At 42.7% G+C, this 13,238-nt stretch overlaps 1 protein-coding gene and 1 pseudogene across 1 annotated transcript in view; both read right to left on the minus strand.

Moving 5' to 3' along the window:
* FAM131B (family with sequence similarity 131 member B) overlaps nt 1-13,238 on the minus strand; it is a 31,110-nt gene that overhangs the window by 13,764 nt on the left and 4,108 nt on the right. The window lies entirely within an intron of this gene.
* LOC131278545 (transmembrane protein 126A pseudogene) lies at nt 2,541-8,307 on the minus strand (annotated as a pseudogene).

Raw genomic sequence — 13,238 nt, forward strand, 5'->3', positions numbered from 1 at the left:
ACCTTTCTGAATGGGAGATAGATGCTCAATCTCTTGTACTATCTCAGCTGCCTGGTCTGCTGTGTCTCTTATTGTCTCTCCGCTGTGTTTCTTTCTGTTGCATCATCTTGCCATACCAGCTCTCCTCTTGGACCAGTACTCCCGTGCAGGTCAGCACTCCGCTTGAGCTAGCGCACCGCATGGATTGCCAGATTGCCTTCACCAGGAGGCCCTGGGAATCGAATGCTGGTCTTCCCATATGGTAGATGGGAGCCCAATCACTTGAGCCACATCCACTTGCCTAAATTTTTATTTTGGGATCATATATACAACACAAAATTTCCCATTTTAACTACTTTCAGGTGTACAATTCAATCATATTAATTACATTTGCAATTTTGTGCTACTATCACCATGAACCATTACTGAACCTTTTTATTACCCCAAAGAGAAACTCTGTACCCATTAAGCAATAACTTCCTATTGCCCTCCCCCACCCCAGCTCCTGGTAACCTTATTCTACTTTCTGTCTCTATGAATTTCCTTATCTAGGTGTGTCACGTAAGTGGACTCATACAATACTTTCTGAGTCAGGCTTATTTCATTCAACATAATGTCTTCAAGGTTCATTCATATTATAGCTTGTATTAGAACATCATTACTTTTTAAGGCAGAATGATATTTCATTATATGTATATAATACATAGTATTTATCAATTTACCCAGTGACAGGCACTTGGGTTGCTTCCACATTTGGGCTATTGTGAATAATGCTTCTATGAACATTGCTGTACAAATATCTTCTTTTTTTTTTTGAGTCTCTACTTTCAGTTCCCTGGGCATATACCAAGGAGTGGTATTGTAGGGACATATGGTAATTCTATGTTTAACTTTTTAAAGAATCACCAACTGTTTTCCACAGTGACTACACCATTTTACATTCCTTCTTGCAGTGGACCAGGGTTCCAGGGTCCCAATTTCTCCACATCCTCCTCAACACTTTTTACTTCCCCTTAAAAAAAAAAGCCATCCTTGTGGATGTGAAGTAGTATCTCATTGTGGTTTTTATTTGCATTTCCCTAATGATTAATGATGTTAGCATCTTTTCATGTGTTTATTGGCCATTTGTGTATCTTCTCTGGAGAAATGTCTAGTCAAGACCTTGGTCATTTTTAAATGTCTTCTTTCTTTCTTTCTTGAGTTATAGGTGTTCTTTACATATCCTGGATATTAAACTTGTATCAGGTAAAACACTTTGTCTTATTCTGTAGGCTGTCAATTCACTTTTCTTGGTAATGTTCTTTGATGCACAAAAGTTTAATTTTGAAGAAGTCCAATTTATTTTTCTTTTTGTTGCTTTTGCTTTTGGTGTCGTATCTAAGAATTCTTTGCCCAATTCAAGCTTGTAGAGATTTTCTCTTATGTTCCCCCCCCTTTTTTTTTGTTTCACTCTTATTTTAATGTTGTCTATCCATTTTAAGTTAATTTTTGTATATGGTGTGAGGAAGGGACCCAACTTCATTCTTTTGCATGTGGATATCCAGTTTTCCCAGTACCATTTGTTGAAGAGATTATTCTTTCCCCATTGAGTGGACTTGGCATCCTTGTCAAAAATCAATTTGGGGAACAGATGTGGCTCAAGTGGCTGAGTGCCCACCACTGACATGGGAGGCCCAAGTTCAATCCCTGGTGCCCAGTACTTAAAAAAAAAATCAGTTTGCCATACATGTGTGGGTTTATTTCTGAACACTCAATTGCATTCCATTGGAGTATTTATCCTGATGCCAGTGCCATACTATTCTGATTATGGTTAGCTTTGTAATAAGTTTTGAAATCAGGAAGTGCTAGTCTTCCATCTTTGTTTTCCTTTTTTTACAATAATTTTATTTTGATACAATTTGTTTCCTTTGTAATTCTATGTATTTTATTTCATGCATTCATAATTCTGAAAGGGAAACCAGGTCCTTTCCAGAAAGCCAAATGTTGGGAACCCCTCAACTCTAAATGTATATGGGGGTGGTCTCTAATTCTGCAGGGTTGGTCCTGTTAATAGTTCTAATTTAAATGCCCAAGCATTATACTTAACATTCCATTTTGAAGCAGACTTCTCTGAGAACAATTGTGGGTATTTACCTTTTATCTGCAGGACTGAAAGAGCATACCAAAGCTTCGTTCCTCACCGCCCCCCACCCCAAACAAACAACAGCTTAATAAAGTATTTCTTTACTTTAATGGGAGACACTAGATCACATTTAAAGGCCTATGAAAGGATCCAATTGAAGGAGGAGGTTGAAAAGTACAAAAAGAGAGGAAGATTAATCAATACTGAATGTAAGTTCCTAAGGCAGCCATAGAGCATGGGAGCAAAACCCAGGGAGAGCGGAATTAGGCTCAGACAGAGGTAGCCCTGTTTTACTATTCTAGCAGAAGGAGAGATAGGGCAGATGTCGGTAGGTTGCATGTTTCATGTAGGAAAGGATGAGGGAGATCCTGTCTGCTGGCTTCTATTTTCTGAGAAGTAGGAGGCGAAATCATCTGCTGAAAGGCAGGAAACAGGGGAGACAGAGAATAAAATAACAATAAATAATATGCAAATATCATTTTACAGTTGGCAGAGTTTTCAGTTTGTTCTTACAATAACCCTATAAAGCAGACATCATCTTTGCATTGTGGTTGAATATTTGGGGCTTAGAAGTTGACTAGTTTTCTTTTCTCCAAGATCACCCAGCTGGTAAGAAATGGAGCTAGAGCTTAAACTCAGTTCCTCAGCTGGAAAATCCATTATGGATGCTGCAGGAAATAGCTTTATTTATTTGTTTTTAAATTGAGTTAATTGGTTTGGGAAAATTTAATTGATACTCATTTTTTCCACTCTCATCTTTTTTTTTATTAGAATGGGATCATAAGCTAAATAAAGGAATGAATCTATGTTTTTAAATTTTGAAATGGAAAAGCAATTGTCTTTCCTCAGAGTGACTTGCAGCCTCTGCGATAGATCGTTAGTGCTATCACAGTGTACTGATGGCTAGTGTTTCAGATCTTACTTTGCTGTGTCTATGTATCCTATCAGAGTCTCTGTATTTGGGGGCTTCAGGGAGGCTGTTCAAGCTGCTCCCAAGTTCAGTCAACTTTGGGACAGCCCTTAGTAGTTCATAGGAGCCCCTATTTGCTTAAAGCACCAGAGCAGAGGGGCCGATGCTGGAGAAACTTGGTAAATTGTTTGACTGTAGAGTACCTGGAATGGTGTAGCAGTTTGATATGGTTATGAATTCCAAAAATAGGTATTGGATTATGTTTATAATCTGGTCTATTGCTCGGCATGATTGAGTTATGATTAGGGCTTTAATTGGGCCACATCATTAGGGCATTGAGTCCCTGCCCCTTGGTAGGTGGGGATTCACAGATAAAAGGCATAGCAAAGGACAGAGTTGCAGGTTTCTGATGTTGGAGTTTGATACTGAAGTCTGAATCTGGAGCCCCGGGGAAAGAGACAGAGCCATTCGCCTGATAGTCCACAGCTGACCTTGTGGAGATAGGCAAAGCCTAGAGAGCCTCATAGTCTACAACTGTCCTTGTGGAGAAAACAGGAGCTGAGCCCAGAGGAACCCAGGAAGCCTGAACCCTCACAGACATTGGCAGCCATCTTGCTCCAGCACGTGAAAATAGACTTTGGTGAGGGAAGTAACATGTTTTATGGCCTGGTATCTGTAAGCTCCTACCCCAAATAAATACCCTTTATAAAAACCAACCAATTTCTGGTATTTTGCATCAGCATCCCTTTGGCTGACTAATACAAATGGCATACGGTCTGGGTGGCAAACCAGAAGGATTTGAAGCTGAAGATGGATGTGAGGTCTGTATTCTTTTATTTTTTTTAAATTTTTTAAATTTTTTTTTATTTTTACCATTTTATTGTGTACAGATTTGCTTAAAATCAGTGACTTTCTAGGCCAGGTTCAGGTAATTGAAGAGCTTTTATGAGCAGTTTATATTGTCTAGACCCAAGGTATGCTGCAAACACAGTCTGGAGCAAAATGGGAAATAACATCTTTCTAAAGACAGGCTTAGAGATTCTAATCCAGTAAGTTAAGATGTTTCCTCTCTCTGGTAGCACAGCTGAGATGTATCTGGCTGCAAGGCCACCATTCACAGGAATAGCCAAGAAAACAGGGTATAGACTGCCAAAAACAAGACCAACCAGTCCACCCCATGTTACAGTACAGGTCTCACAATTCAGATCACCTGTAGTCAAAGGTAAACTTACAAAACCTTTGTAAGATGCATGTGCTGTCAAAAATGGGATCACTGCCATTGGTAAGCCAGCAGCTATTCGAGCCTGTGTCACATTTAAGACACGTCGAAAAAGACTGTTTGCTATTAGTCCACAGAGAGCAGCATTAAGTCCAATATATGTTGATCTATGCTCAAATAAGTTCCTTTCTACTTCTGGAAGTTGGTTAATTTTTCTGGTTACAATATTTAAAGTTGTTAAGTTTTCCTTGATAGTATTATCTGGTTCTTGATTTTCCATCTTGAACCTTAGGCTCCGCTTCCCTCCGCCGCTGCCTCCCAGCCCTCGGGCCCAGCCTCACGGAGACCTCCGGCGCCCGCACCGCAGGCAGCCGCAGCCATCGTCATTTCTTCAATACTCAGTGGGAAGGATGACACATAGTAGGGTTTAAGTGGTCAGGAGATAGCTGACAAGGGATCCTGTCCTACATAGGGGCAGAATCAGAGCTAAGTCAAGGACATTGGTGGTGGGGTGTTGGTAGTATGTAAGTTGTGTTTGCACAGAGTAGGAATGGGCACGGCATCTGTCCTGGTGATCTGGGTAGTTCTCTTCCCCACCCCTCCCCCCTCCCCACCTCCAGCCAGATTCTGAATAATCAGTAGAAGAGGTTCCTAGCCATTGTTCAGGGGAAGTGTGTTTCCTGGATGGAGCAAGGTCGTGGAGGAAAGAAGGACATCTTGGGGCAGCTAATAACATCAGATCCCAATTTCCATAGCACAGGTTCTCTGGTTTCAATGATGGCTGCTGAGGACATAAAGGCCTCACTTGATCAGTGCCTGATGTGTTGGATTCTGAGGAAGATAAAAGCGTTTAGACTAGCATAGGTCAGTGGTTGTGAGAGTTTAGCTTGTATATGAAGTTTAGGGGAAGCAAATGTGACTCAAACAATTGGGCTCCTGTCTACCATATGGGGGGTCCTGGGTTCAATTTCTAGGGCCTCTCGGTGAAGGCAGAGCTGACCCGCACCACAGACACCTGGCCTGCACTGCGAACTGATACAATAAGATGATGCAACAAAAAAGAGACACAGAGGAAAGACAGTGAGAGCCACAACAAACCAGGGAGCTGAGGCAGCTCAAGCAATTAGGTGCCTCTCTCCCACATCAGAGGTCCCAGGATCAGTTCCCGATGACTCCTAAAGAGAAGACAAGAGGAAAAAGACAAGCAGACACAGAAGAATGCATAGCAAATGGACATAGAGAACAGAAAGCAAGCACAGGTGGTGGTGGGGGGAATAAATAAATTCTTAAAAAAATTTGAAACCTTTCCAAATTATTGGGAATTGAAGGTGAACTCATTCTAATGTGTAGTTAGATAAGGAAATTTGGCAGCTGTGTAAAGGTGGTAAGCAAGCCCACGTGTGAGCAAAAGCCTCCTCCCAAAGCTCACAGTCAGGTCATGATCACTGAATCAACATTTCACAGGATACCATAGCCCCTGTTCAGCTTAGAAAAGTGCCCAGTCAGGTGTTCCCTAGTGCCTCTAGTAGGGTCTATTTTGTAAATTATCAAGGGAGTGGACTTGTTCTGTCTTTTCTCTCAGAAGCAGGCCTGTGGGAAAGCCTGGAAAAGAACCACTTCAGGTTTTGGGGGTCCCATCCAAGCATTTGGATTAGAAAGACCATACCAGGCATTCTGCGCTAATGGGCCCTACACCTCTATCAGAGAAGGGGCGCGTTTGGCTCAGAAGGCTTGGAAGAATGCCCGCACTTTCTTGCTACTTCCTGGCCAGGTCCCAAAGTATACTTTGGGCCTCAGAATACTACATCCAGGTCAAAGGTAGCAGCAGACCAGGCAGGTTGCCAAGACCAGAGAATCAGGACCCAGGGTTTGGGCCATGAGACAGAGGTCAGGTAAGCAAAAAAATCCAGTTCATAAATCCCAGGGAGCTGAACCAGATGGGATCTTCAGAAGCCAAGCAAATACTCAGCACTTACAAAGTCCAGGGCTACTTACAGAGAACAGGAAGGATCAACTATGTAACACACGGCAGTCCTTTGCTCCAGCCTCAGGGACTCCACTCCAGGGAGAACCAGTGAAAACCTGGAATTGGAAGTCTTGTTCCTGACCATCATCAAGAATTGCCTGGCTGGTATTTAAGAGCTCAGAGGTGATGAACAGCAGGTGCCACTTTATACCTCTGGTGCCTTTCTGCCTCCATTGCTTGGACCTCTTTAATCCCCGCCATTATGGCCAGCTTCTCTAAGAGAGCTATCCCATCTTATGCATACAAGGCACCTTCCTCAGGTACTGAAGTCCTGCCTCTGAACAACAGCCTGGTTCCTGGAGCTCTCTTCAGACTTCTCTGCCACTATGATAACTGACAGTCCACCTCTTGGATTCCTGAATATAACCCCTTCCTAGGTTCTCCAAACTTGTGCCCTCCTCAGCTTTGGGGATGTTCTGCAACCTTAGTTTGGCTTCTTCCAGCAAATCCTTGCTTGGACTATGATCTCTTTCTGCTGCAAAATCTAATTGCCTAGAACTTTTTCTACTTTCTTACAACCAAATCAGTGAGTAACTGAAGTATTTCCTTCACAATGGGTGGGTGTACCTCCAGGTCACTACCCTTACCAGTCTGCCATCTCCTTTAAGCAGCCAAACCAAGTCCAGACACAGGACAGTGGAGGCATTTTCTTGACAATTAATTCTATGGAGCAGTGGATATACAGGGGCATTACATACAGATTATGGAATGTTAGCACTGGAAGAGGACTTAGAAATCAAAAGTGTAGCAAAAGTTGATACACTTTTGCAGACAAGGAAAATCTGCCTCAGATTTTTACAGTCACACAGCTAGTAATTGGCTAAACTGGGATCAAAATTTGGGTCCTCTAATTCCTAATCTAGTATTCTTTTCCCTATGCTATGATGCCTCCCCCAATCTGCATGAAATTATTTTTCTATGATTTTTATTATAACACTGAACACTGTTAGTATATGCTTTCAGTCCTCACTCTCTTTGCTCATGTAGATCGAACATATCCTCGTTGACTAAATGAGTCCTTTTAGAGCTAACTGTTGTTCCCTGTGTTTAAGAATGGGTGTGTGATCCTTCCATGAATGTTCAGGACATTGTTTGGTTAAGTTTTTTTCACAGTGATAAGCTGATAATGGACAAGGTGGTGCTCTCCTGGGGTTGGGGTGGGGCGCCATTGAAAGCTGTACACTCACTGTGTCCTTCATGGTTGTCCTGCACTGAGCAGTGCACCCACCCAGGCAGGGAAAGTCTAATAGAGACAGGAAGCTTTGAACTCTCTGTGGTATGTGTGTGTTTCTCTCTAACTTTAAACAACAAGACAAACAAAAAACTACACAATTAAGATATACTCATTTTAGAAAATGTTTAAAATATAGCCAAGCAAAAAGAAGAAAACCAAAGCCCTCACCCTATTTCTCACACTATTAACATTTTGATGTGTTTCCTTTCAAACTTATACACACACACACACACTAGTAGAGGTTGAACCTTATTGCTAAAGGTGAAAACTGTATTGGGGAAGGGGTGCCAGCAATTTCTGCATTATAAAGTGGGAGTTGGAATTTCCCACTTGATTTTTCTCCCCATGTATTTCTCGCTCTTCTTTCATAGCCAAAGTTCTTGAAAGAGCTGCTGACACTCATCTGCTCCATTTCTTCACCTCCACTCACTCCTCAACCCACTCCAATCTGGCGTCTTCGCTGTAGTGAAACAGCTCACACTGAGGACTTCCATATCCTCCATGTCAATAGATTCATCAGAGAGTGTTCATTTTCTCTTACTTGACTCATCAGTAGCATTCCATGTTGCTGATTCTTGTTCTTGAACACTCTTCCCTGGTTTTCCTTCTGCCTTTCTAGCTGCTTGTTCTTTACCTTCTTTGCTAGTTCATCTTATTCATTCATTCATTCCAGATTGCAAGTACTTATTGAGTGCATACCATATGCTAGAACTATTCTAGATGCTGGGGGCCAAAATTCATGCTCTTCTGAGGCTAACAATCTAGTGCAGATGGTGAGAGGAGAGAGCAATGAAGAAATTAAGTAAGTAATATGATATATTTACAGATGATAAGTGCTATGAAGAAAAATAAAGCAAGGGTAGAAGATAATAAATAAAGAAGGCTAGTATTTGTAGTTTTATTTTATTTTTAAGATTTATTTATTTCTCTCCCCTTCCTCCTCAACCCCCCCCGCCCCCCCGCCATTGTCTGTTCTTTGTGTCCATTCATTGCATCTTCTTCTTTGTCTGCTTCTGTTGTTAGCGGCACCGGAATCTGTGTTTCTTTTTGTTGCGTCATCTTGTGGTGTCAGCTCTCCGTGTATGTGGCACCATTCCTGGGCATGCTGCACTTTCTTTTGTGCTGGGTGGCTCTTCTTACAGGGCACACTCCTTGCATGGCAGGGCACTCCTTGCGCGCATCAGCACTGCGCGCCAGCCAGCTCCACACAGGTCAAGGAGGCGCAGGGTTTGAACCGCGGACCTCCCATATGGTAGATGGACTCCCTAACCACTGGACCAAATCTGCTGCCAGTATTTGTAGTTTTAAATATGGTGGTCAGGAATGCATCACTGAGAAAGAGGCATTTAAGCAAAAATATGAAGGAGATGAGGGAATGATCCATGCAGGTGCCTGGGGAAGAACATTCTAGACAGCACGTTCAAGATTCTCAGGTGGAAATGTGCCTTGCACTTTGGAGAAACAGCAAGAGGGCAGTGCGGTTGGAGCAGAATGAGTAGTAGCAGATGAGACCAAAGAGTATGTGGGAGTCATTTGGGAAGGGCCATGTAATCTGCTATAAGAACTTGGTTTTATTCTGAATGAAATGAAGAAGGAGAGTTTTTATCAGAGAAGCAACATGACCTAAGATTAAAGGATCATGCTGGATGCTATACTGACAGTAAATGGTAGGGAGGCAGATATTGCAAAAAATGAATGGAGAGATGATGGAGGCTTTGAGCAATAGGGTGAGAGGTAGTCAGTCACTGGAAATATTTTGAAGACAGAGTCAGCAGGATTTCCTGATGGATGTCAAGTGCCAAAGAAAGAGATGTGTCAAGGATTACTTCCAAATTTTGACCAAAGCCAAAGAATGGAGTTTCTATTAGTCGACATAAGGAAGACAGTAAAACAGCTTTTCGGGGAAGGGTGGGAATTAAGTTTTGGACACATTTAAATTGAAATGTCTTTTGGATTGTCAAGTGGAGATTTTGAATAGGTGGTTGGATATATGAATTGTTAAGGTCACAGGAATGTCCAATATAGAGATATAAATTTGGGAATCATTAGCATATATAAAGATGGCATTTAAAGCCTTGAGACTAGATGTGATTATCAAGGGAGAGCATATATAGAGAGAGCAGAAGTACAAGTACTAAATCCTGGGGCATCCAAGGGGCTAAGGAGATAAGCTGGAGCTAAACAGGAGACTGAGAAACACGGGCAGCAAGCTTGATGGAAGGATATGAGAATGCGGTAGGCTGAAAGTGAAGCAATAAATATTTCATACAGAAGAGAGCAAACAACTGAATCAAATGCAGCTGATGTGTCAAGGAAAGTGGGGTTGAAAATTGTCCTTTGATTTAGCAATAGGGAGGTAATTGCTGACCTTCGTAAGAACAGTTGCAGTGAAGAGGATGGAAAGCAGCAGTTTAAAGGATGATTTGAGTACTTTAAAAGAAGAGAAACTAGAGACAGCAAGTATAGAAAACTCTTTCAAGGAGTTTTGCTGCAAAAAGGAGCAGAGAAAAGTGGGAGTGGAAGCTGTAGGGGGAAATGGAGTTAAGTTTTAAGTTGGGAAAAATAGTAGCATATCTCTAAGCTGATAGGAATGATCTAGTAAAGAAGGAAAAATTGATAATTTGAGAGAAAGGTATTAATGGCTGGAGCAACATCCTTGAGCAGGTGCAAGGAAATAGAATCTAAGGCAAGGGTGTTGGAGATGGTTTTAAGTAGGACTGTGGGTAGTTCATGAGTGTAAGAGGAAAGAAGGTAGAGGGCAGGAATTCAGACTGAGTTGGGAGGTTGGATGTGGGAGGGAGCTTGGTCAAGTTCCTTCGATATGCTTCAATTTTCTCAGTACAACAGGAAGCAAGGTCATCAGCTGCATGTAAGGATGGGGAAGGAGAGGTTGGAGATTTAAAGAGAGAAGGGAAAGTTTAGAAGTCTTCTAGGAGAGTGGGAGAGTGAATGGACAAGAAAAGTTGATATACTTAACAGCAAGTAGAGTTGCTGCATAGCAATTGAGATTCATAGTCATGAATTTTAAAATGCAACCAGTCAGAATGGCTGTGTGTTTTTCTCTAGTTTCAATGATGGCTGCAGGTGTGGAGTTGGTAGAGAGTTGGATTTAATACAGGTTTGGGTTTTGCCAAGTGAGTATTACAGAGTGAGAGAGGTGTGCAAAGGAGTTGAGAGCAGATGCAAGGGAGTGGCTATGATTTTCTAACGAATTTAAACTGGATAAGGAGGGCATGCTGAAGGGAAAGCAGAGAAAAAAAGCTGATAGGATCAATGAATTATAGGTCTCAGTGAGTCCAAAGATTATTAGAGTTAATGTAAAAGAAGGGAGTGAGCTGGAAAGGTATAAATGGTTGGAGAGGAGGTTGCTTAAAATTGAGATTGTGAAGGGGTAACTGAAGGTCTTCTAGAGCCAAAGTGGTAGCCACTACTAATGTGTGAGTGAGTACTGAGCACCGGAAATGGGACTAGTCTCAATTGAGATGTGCTTGTAAGTGTAAAAAACACATCAAGTGGGAAGAGTGGGGTGAGGGGCCTACAAGCTCTACCCACTCGCCTCTCCAGCCTTATCTCACTCCACACTGCACCTCCCTCGCAGGCAGCCCAGCTTTGATTATTTCTATGAGCCCTGCTCACTGCTACTGAGGGTTGTGCCATGCTGCTTCAGCTGCATGGAAGGCATTTCACCTCCCACTCTAACTAGTTAACTCCTACTCAGCTTGCAAATCCCTCCCTTGAGTTCCTAACTAGGTCAAATCTCCTAATTACACATCTATCATATGTATCATATATCATTCCCTTGAGGTCCTTCTAAGAGTTTCACTTTTTACATTTGTTTATGATGCTTTGATTAATATATTTATCTCCCCTGTTAGACTCCCTAAGGACACGGACTCTCCATGAGAGCTAGGATTATGTTTATTTTTGCTCAATATTATATCTCCAGCACCTAACAAAATATCCTGCACATAGTAGGTCCTTAACAAATGTTTATTGAATAAACACATAAATGATTCAAAGTCTTACCATAGCCCTTAAGCTTTACCAACCACAGGGCCTCCCTTGATCTAGTAGGAGCTCTCAGTGGCTCTGCTACTTAGTTTCAATCAATGCATATAAAACCCCCCATTCTTGAGCCAGGCACCATGCTAAGTTTTTTAAAGCATGTTCCGCCTGGGAGCAGATGTGGCTCAAGCGGTTGAGTGCCTGCTTCCCACTGGGAGATCCTGGGTTTGGTTTCAGTACCTCCTGAATAAAACAAAAACAAAGAACAAGCAAAATAAAAGAAAAAACCGACTCAGGCAAGGGGATGTGGTGCGGGTTTCACACATACAAGGTTTTGGGTTCAGTCCCCGGCCCCTGGTACCTCAAAAAAAAGTGTGTTACACCTAAATATTCCTGGGCAAGCTTACTGGGTAAGCTGGTATGTGGATAAATGTCCTCTGGTAGCTTCTCACAGTTGAGTACTAAGCCCGTCTCTCAGCTTGCTCAAGCATGTTGAGAAGTTTGAGAAGGGAGATAACTGAGATTCTTGGGAAACCCCTTTCCTTCTAAGACAGTGACCATTTGCCACATTCATCACATCTCTGGGCGGCAAGGTAAATAACAACAAACTGGGTGGCAGGAAGGACAGGCTGAGGAAGCTTGTGTAAGCCCTGAGGTTTGCTGAAGTGTGCCTGCCCACATCCGGTATCAGATCAGCCTAGTGAGTGTCCTAAATTAAGCCCATCTTCATCAAGGGAATGGAGGAGGGGCTAGAGAAACCCAAGTCCTCATCTCAGGCAACATAGGTCATCTATCTGGATTAACCCCCCTCCCTGAAATGATTTATTTCCTATAGTTCTCAGTTGAGTATTTTCAGTGATAAACACTCCTGCCTCTCGGCCAGGCTCTTGGATTTTGACTTCCTCTGGGTGGGTTCAGGGACAAGGAGGCAGCAGATGCTCCATGAGCGGCTGCCTGAGCCAGCAACCTGCATGTGCTGCAGTCGGTACCTTGCATCTCTTTTTCCTGCCTGCCCTTCGCGGCTCCCTCAGTTGCTGACTCTTTGCCATCTGACCATCTGCCTTGCTCTGCACGCCCCCACCCCCCCTGCACATTTGTGGCTTGCTGACGCGCACAGTGCCTTTGGGTGCCCAGCTGGCCTAGATCTTGGGAAATATGGACTCCTGCCTTCTACTGCTCCTCTGACCTCTGCTTCATCAATGCCCTAGGTAGGTGCTGCTGCTTCCCTGGTCCTGGAGTCCTCACTGCTCTTTCTGAGCATGAGATGATAATGAGGTTTAAAAGGTTAGCAGGCCACTCGGCTATTATATTTAGTGTAGCCACAACAAGCAAGCACTACCGGGGTGGGTGAAAACTTTTTTCTCATCTTAACATTTACTGAAAATACTAAAAATATCTGCTTTGGTGTTTTGTTTTCCCCCCCCCCCCCTCTAGACCAAGAGTCCTTGAGGGCAAGAACTGGTTTTATTTATCTTTATATCCAGAATGCCTAAAATATAGAAGTTATTTGGTAAATAGTGATTGAACTGAGTGAGATTGGGGGGTGGAAGAGAAAAGAGCATAGAGGATGAACTCCAATGTCAGCCTACAGGGCTGACCCTAAAAAAAGGATAAAGGGGCATTTATGGTTGTCAGTGCCTCCCTTCCACTGGGAGAGTTATTCCTGGGCAGAGCAGGAAGCTGCATGGTTGGCCTGAGTCTTAATGCTGGGTTTTGATGAGCCAGAGAGATCCATTCACCAAT

This window comes from Dasypus novemcinctus, chromosome 5, assembly GCF_030445035.2.
Source record: "Dasypus novemcinctus isolate mDasNov1 chromosome 5, mDasNov1.1.hap2, whole genome shotgun sequence".
Lineage (NCBI taxonomy): Eukaryota > Metazoa > Chordata > Mammalia > Cingulata > Dasypodidae > Dasypus > Dasypus novemcinctus.